Below are 6508 nucleotides of genomic sequence, written 5' to 3'. Positions count from 1 at the left end.
TATCCATTTTGGAAAGAGAAAACGGAGTCCCACCCGCCCTCCCATTGTTACCCTTTGTGTTAGTTGTCACAAATGTGGCCTGGGTAATGGGATACAGGTTAAGTTGACCCAAGAAGGTGAGTATTTTGGGGATATGGCGAAGCAAGAAGCTAAGGGAGGATGGCCCGTTGTCACAGCCGGGCGGCGGGTCCCTGGCAATGGAGATAAATTTTGTTGGCAGTGCCGAGTTTAGCAAGTCCCACTTGTTCAATGGGACATGGTTATGGATGTTTCCTCTCTAAGAGCGATGGGTCTCTGGGAGGTGTTACGTTATATTGATACCTTGGTTGAAGCATGCAACCCTGCGTACCCACCATGCTGGAAGGCACGAGAGGCTGGTGGCCGGTACGGTTGTCATGCACTTAGTTTGGCCCATTGCCAGGGACTTCAGAGCTGGAAGGATTACTGTTTAGTATTTGTTAATATACTTGTTAATACTGTTATTATTTACTTGTTATTTATATTTATGTTAATGTATTTTATTGCTTATGTTATGTAATAAAGCTTTGGCCAATACATTTTCCAATCGAAGGACAAGCTGTAAGTGGTGATTATTTCTAGGCCGGTAGCTTGGGGCAAAAGGAGGGCAGGTATTTGGCCCTGCCCAAGTCATGCAAAAATAGGACAAATGGTTTTCTTAAATAAGTAAAATGCAGAAAGGGTAGGGGTAGAGAACTTTGTGAGGAAAAATTATTTGTTTTGACTAGTTTCGAGCATATATGTCATTTGCAATTTGAAAGCAACTTGAAAATCATCAGCTTAATAAAATAAACAAAAAGATACCAAAATGTATTGCTCACAAAGAGATAAAACATTAAGAGACAAACACAGGAAAACTATTGGTTATGTATACCCAGTGAATCATTTAAAAGGACCCATAATTGGAAGCAGTAGAAAATTGCAGAGTAGAATACTTTGTCTCTTGAAGCATGCATTTTATTGATCAGTGTTTAACATTGTGTACTTGAAGTGGGCTGAAGTACAGGTGTGGGATCTGTTATGCAGCATGCTTGGGACTTGGGTTTTCCAGATAAGGGATGTTTCTGTAATTTAATAACACAGAAAGATTGATTTGCCACCAATATGGATTCATGCAGCTTAGTTACCATCAAGTACAAGATACTGTTTTAATCATTTTAATCATTTAATCATTTAAATTATATGTTTACAAATGAAGTTATGGGAGATGGGCTTCCCATAATTCCCCAGATAAGGGATTCCATATCTGTACTGTAAGTAAGTAGGCCAGTTTAAAAAAGTCATGTCAGAAGGCATACAAGGAAACTTCCCAGGTTTGGTGTGTGTTCATAGAGGAGACAGGTGTAACTAACCATCTGGCAACCAGAGATCTTTTTTAGAGAGTGGGTGGTGGATGCATTATAGCCATAGCACCTCTGTGTACAGGACTCCTCTTCATCACACATTCCATATGCAACAGCAGTGAACCGTGCTTTTAAAGGGTGCCCCAACATTTGTGTTTTGTATAATGTGGCACAGAACCCCAAACTAAGGGCCTGCCACCTCCCATGGAAGTTCCAAGGCAGCCCATTCAAGGCCAACCATTCTGAACACCAGTCAAGTTTGTTTTTTCTGCACTGAAACACAATTTTTTGTGTAAAAAAAAAAAGCAAAGTTTTATGCACCAAAACCACGTAAAACACTAATAGAAAACTTTGCCATCTAAAAACTGTCAAGGTCATGCAGAAGTCAATTGGAGTTATCCTAGGCAAATTGTAACAATCTTTATTTAATTCATTAGAAGTTTTAAGGTTTTTCTATATCTTCTACATCTATGCAGAAGCATAGGAAACCATAAAACCCACAAAACATGTGTGGTTTTCACGTTCTTTTAATTCGTTCATGCTTTCTCAATTCTGATCTTTTAATAAATGACTTGCCATTCGGTTTACTGGAAATTAGTTTATTTGTGCTTTCAAAATCCTCTAAAACCACAAAACTTGAATATTGATAAGTGGGCCTCTATGTAGTCTTAGCTTATAGCCTTAACTGTACAGCAATTTAGGATGTGGCAAAACTAAATTGTAGCTGATTACAAGAATAGATCTCATTGTAAGGGAAAGAGCTGGAACAAGTATACACAGCTCAGCAGCGCCACCTAGCAACAGAACAGAGAATAGCCCGAAACTATTTGTGTTAACTAGTCATGGGTGAAATGTTTCGCCAGGCATGGATTTGCAGCGAATTTCCGCGTTTCGCCATTGGCGGATTAATTTGCCGCACGTCCAAAAATTGTCGCCGGCGTCAAAAAAGAATAGTCGCGGGCATCAAAAGAATAGCCGTGCAACAAAATAATAGCCGCGGGCGACAAAAGAATAGCTGTGCGACAAAAGAATAGCCGTGCAACGAAATAATAGCCGCGGGCGACAAAAGAATAGCTGTGCGACAAAAGAATAGCCGTGCAACAAAATAATAGCCGCGGGCGACAAAAGAATAGCTGTGCGACGAAAGAATAGCTGTGCGACAAAATAATAGCTGTGGGCGACAAAATAATAGCAGCGCGACAAAATAATGGCCGCGGGCAACAAAATAATAGCTGCGTGCGACAAAATAATAGCAATTTTTTTTGCCGCACAACATTTTCCCCATTTCGCGAATTTTTCGCCGTTTTGCGGATCTTTTGAAAGAAGCGAAACGGATCAGATTCGCTCATCACTAGTGTTAACTAATCTGTAACTGTATTACAGCATTCATAAAATGAGTCCATAGATGGCCCAGTGTGCCATTCCCCTGACAGTAATGCTACAAAGAACTCTTTGCCAGTTCTGTTGCCAGGTAGTAATTTACAAGTTCTTTGTGCAGGTAGTGAGAGGTGCAATTTAAGTTTTGTGCATAAGGATCCAGGCCAGATTTATATTCTAGGAATTCCAAGCAACTGCTCTGGGGACTTGAAATGTCCATTCATGTGCAGATGATAAAAGTAAAACAGTAAAACTATAGCGTAAATTCTATATGAGTCTTGGCATACCTCCCAACATTTGAAAAGTAGAAGCAGGGACAAAAATGTCTGCTGCGCATAGCAGCCACGCCCACTTTATTGCCACGCCCCCCAAAACAAGACCATTTTATAAAATCACACCTGAAAAGCATAACACACACAAAGTGCACCAGAAGACAGACACGGTGGCCCCAATCATTTTATGACATATTGTTGCTCTAAGGATTTCATTACGCACTGTGGCACCTGTATATCATGACACATGACATGACTCATGACAGACATTGGTAGCCAGGGCCCCCAAAAACATTGGTAGCCAGGTGTTATGTTTTGAATTGGTGCCAGAGCAGGGACCCCTTAAAACATTGCTAGCCAAACCAGCCCAGGGCCCCCTAAAACATTGCTGGTTCTCCCCCAGTGTCCCCATACTTTGGGCCGCTCCCAACTGCAGCATCCTCCAGCTCCCCCCAGCATCCACCCAACATCCTCCAGCTCCCCCCAGCATCCACCCAACATCCTCCAGCTCCCCCCTGCATCCACCCAACATCTTCCAGCTTCCTCCCAGCGTCCTCCAGTTCCATCCCAGCATCCTCCAGCTCCCTCCCAGTGTCCTCCCCAACATCCTTCAGCTCCCCCCTAGTATCCTCCAGTTCCACTCAGCTGCCCCTTAACTTCCTCCAGCCCCCTTCCAGCATCCCCCAGCTGCCCCTTACCTTCCTCCAGCCCCCTTCCAGCATCCTCCCCAACATCCTTCAGCTCCCCTGCAATGTCCTCCTCAGCGTCCCCCAGCTGCCCCTTACCTTCCTCCAGCCCCCTTCCAGCGTCCTCCCCAACATCCTTCAGCTCCCCTGCAATGTCTTCCTCAGCGTCCCCCAGCTGCCCCTTACCTTCCTCCATCCCCCTTCCAGCGTCCTCCCCAACATCCTCCTCAGCTTCCCCCTGCTTCCTGCGGCTCCCTCACTCCTCCCGCCTGCTTCCTCCGTCTGCGTCCCCCGGCTCTTCTTCTCCCATGACGTCACACACATCTCTCGGGAGCCGCTTCTTCTGCACCGCGGGACATTTACGAGCAAATCCGGGACAGCGGGACAGCGGAGCAAAATCGGGACTGTCCCGCGTAAAACGGGACAGTTGGGAGGTATGGCCTTGGTCTGGGCAGTCTCTGTCCTTATACAGGGGAGGCCTAAGCCCTATGACTGAAACCAATGCCCAGGTCAGGAGACACTTATCCCAATAAATGCTACCATACAGGGAGGTGCTCCCACAATCCCCTTCTGTGAATTTACATTTATAATTTGTAAACTTTTGGAACACACCTTAGGTATAACATTACTAGATATTTATAATTGCCATCGGAATTCACAAAAGGCTTCTTTTATTTATCTAATTTGTGTATACTAAAATTTACTCCAACCCATACCAAAGATCCTTCTGTAGAAAATGCAAGGCCCTTAATTTGGTCAAACATCTGGGAATAACCAAGAAGGCCTGTATTACAAGAATTTTACATACAGTAGAAGTGTCTAAGGCTGGGAAAGGATACGCACACTATCTTGGGATACAGGCAAGGGGGCAATTTTTTCAGTTAGGGAGACTATGCTTCTGAACTTCTGGTGTGCCAGAAAAAAAGCCACAGAGAGACATAAACTCCAAGATGTTTTGTCCTCTGGACCATGTAGGATTATGGCAAAATCCTACGATCACAAAGAGAATGTAACAGTCTGTTTGCTGGGAACCCTGGGTGACACTCTTACTCTTGTAGAAGGACATTACAAGAAATCCCCAAAAACTGTTTTAGAACTTTCATAGAAAGTGATTTAGTAAATTGTACAAAAACTCAAGCACATAAGAAGTGCAAAATAGTGAAAAAATAATAGTACCAATTTCTGCTTTTCATAAAAAGAAAATGTTTTCAGAATGCTAAAATAGTTTTACATGTTTGTAAATGTATCCCCCTACATTTGGCAGAGAGTGTCTGGCTGTATAAGCTGCTATGCATTAGTGAGGCCCAGAGACTGGGTTGTGCTTCTAAATATCCTGATTCCAAAACACAGCAGTGGCAGATGTGGTGGGTGCATTTCATGTGACAACCCACCCTCTCCTCTAAACAATAGCTGAGAGTATGGGTGGTTTCAGGAATTTACCAAAAAAAAAGAGAAGATGACAAGTATTTTGTAAGTGTATATTTCCTGCCAGCAATACAAGACAAACATTTATAGAACGTTTTCTGCTTCCACTGCAGTTAGCCTAGACCCAAGCCTTGTATGCTTATTTGTTCTGTCAGATTCTTTTGGCTGGGCTGCTGTAGATATTGTTTAACAAAACGACTTTAGCCAGACTTATACTATATGATTTGCAGTTGCCAGTAAGTGTCTCTGACCTTTCACATACTTTGCATAACCCCAATATCCATGCAACTTGCGTTCCTCTGAAGGAACTATTTTTTAGCATGGAACAGACTGACAGACAGAGCTTGGCTAATGTAATGCAGCTGGTAATAAACCCATATTTAGGCTATGGACTTTGTGTGTATAATCGGTCTTATGCATTATTTATCTGGCATCTTTTATTATTTCAAATGTATGTAAATTAAATGCACCTCCCTGTATTCTGGCAGTACTGGCTGAATATTTTAACATTTCTCAAGGCTGAAAATCATATTAGGTCTGGTAAATAAAACAGAGGGAAACTTCTTGAACTCAGAGACAGGTAAAAATGAACATCTGGAGGCACAAAAACATAAACATTCTCTCTATTCTGGACCATGGAATTAGGGAAAGAATAAGTTCTAAGTTTAGCTGACATGGATCATGGTCTAAAATAATGATTTAGGGACTTCTGTTCTCTTGTCTTTTTAACTTATACTTACTTATATTTTGTATTTATCTTATATATATTTATCTTTATTGTACAGAATGTTGTAGTGCTTTATAAAAAAAATATACATAGGTACATACAAAATAATGATGCAAGGCTTTCCTTCTGTACATGAAAAGAAAGTGATAAAGAGTTATGTTACCACAAGCCAGAGGAGCTTCATTATGCCTTGGTATGTATTATGCAAGCATCTACAAAACTATACTGCAGGGATTGCCCAATGGAAGCCTTTATGGAAACTAAAGCCTAGGCTTAATTTTTCATTTAAAAGTCCTAAGGTGGCCATACACAAGGCGATTTTTTACTTTAAGAGACTGATTCCAGAACGAACCGATAATATTGTTAACTTATCGTATAGTTGATGGTGTATGAACGATCGTTGGGCCACTAATCAGGCCGACATTATTGGCCAAAAAATTGATCGGCTGGGTTTAAAATGTTTTGTCGTTCAGCGATAAAATCTGGCAGTTGGTGTTAGTGCCAGACATTTGTCGTTGAACGATTGTTCCCTGCGCATGTCGTAATTGCCAGCGGAAGTCAACGAACATATAATGAAGTACACAACCGTTGTTTGTGGAACCTTAATTTGCTTATTGCAGGGTTCGCTTGTATGTGAACGCTACATATTATATACCCTTT

The sequence above is a fragment of the Xenopus tropicalis genome, chromosome 8 (assembly GCF_000004195.4).
Source record: "Xenopus tropicalis strain Nigerian chromosome 8, UCB_Xtro_10.0, whole genome shotgun sequence".
NCBI classification, from domain to species: Eukaryota; Metazoa; Chordata; class Amphibia; order Anura; family Pipidae; genus Xenopus; species Xenopus tropicalis.
The sequence above is the reverse complement of the archived record's forward strand: the minus strand, read 5'-3'. Positions refer to the sequence as shown.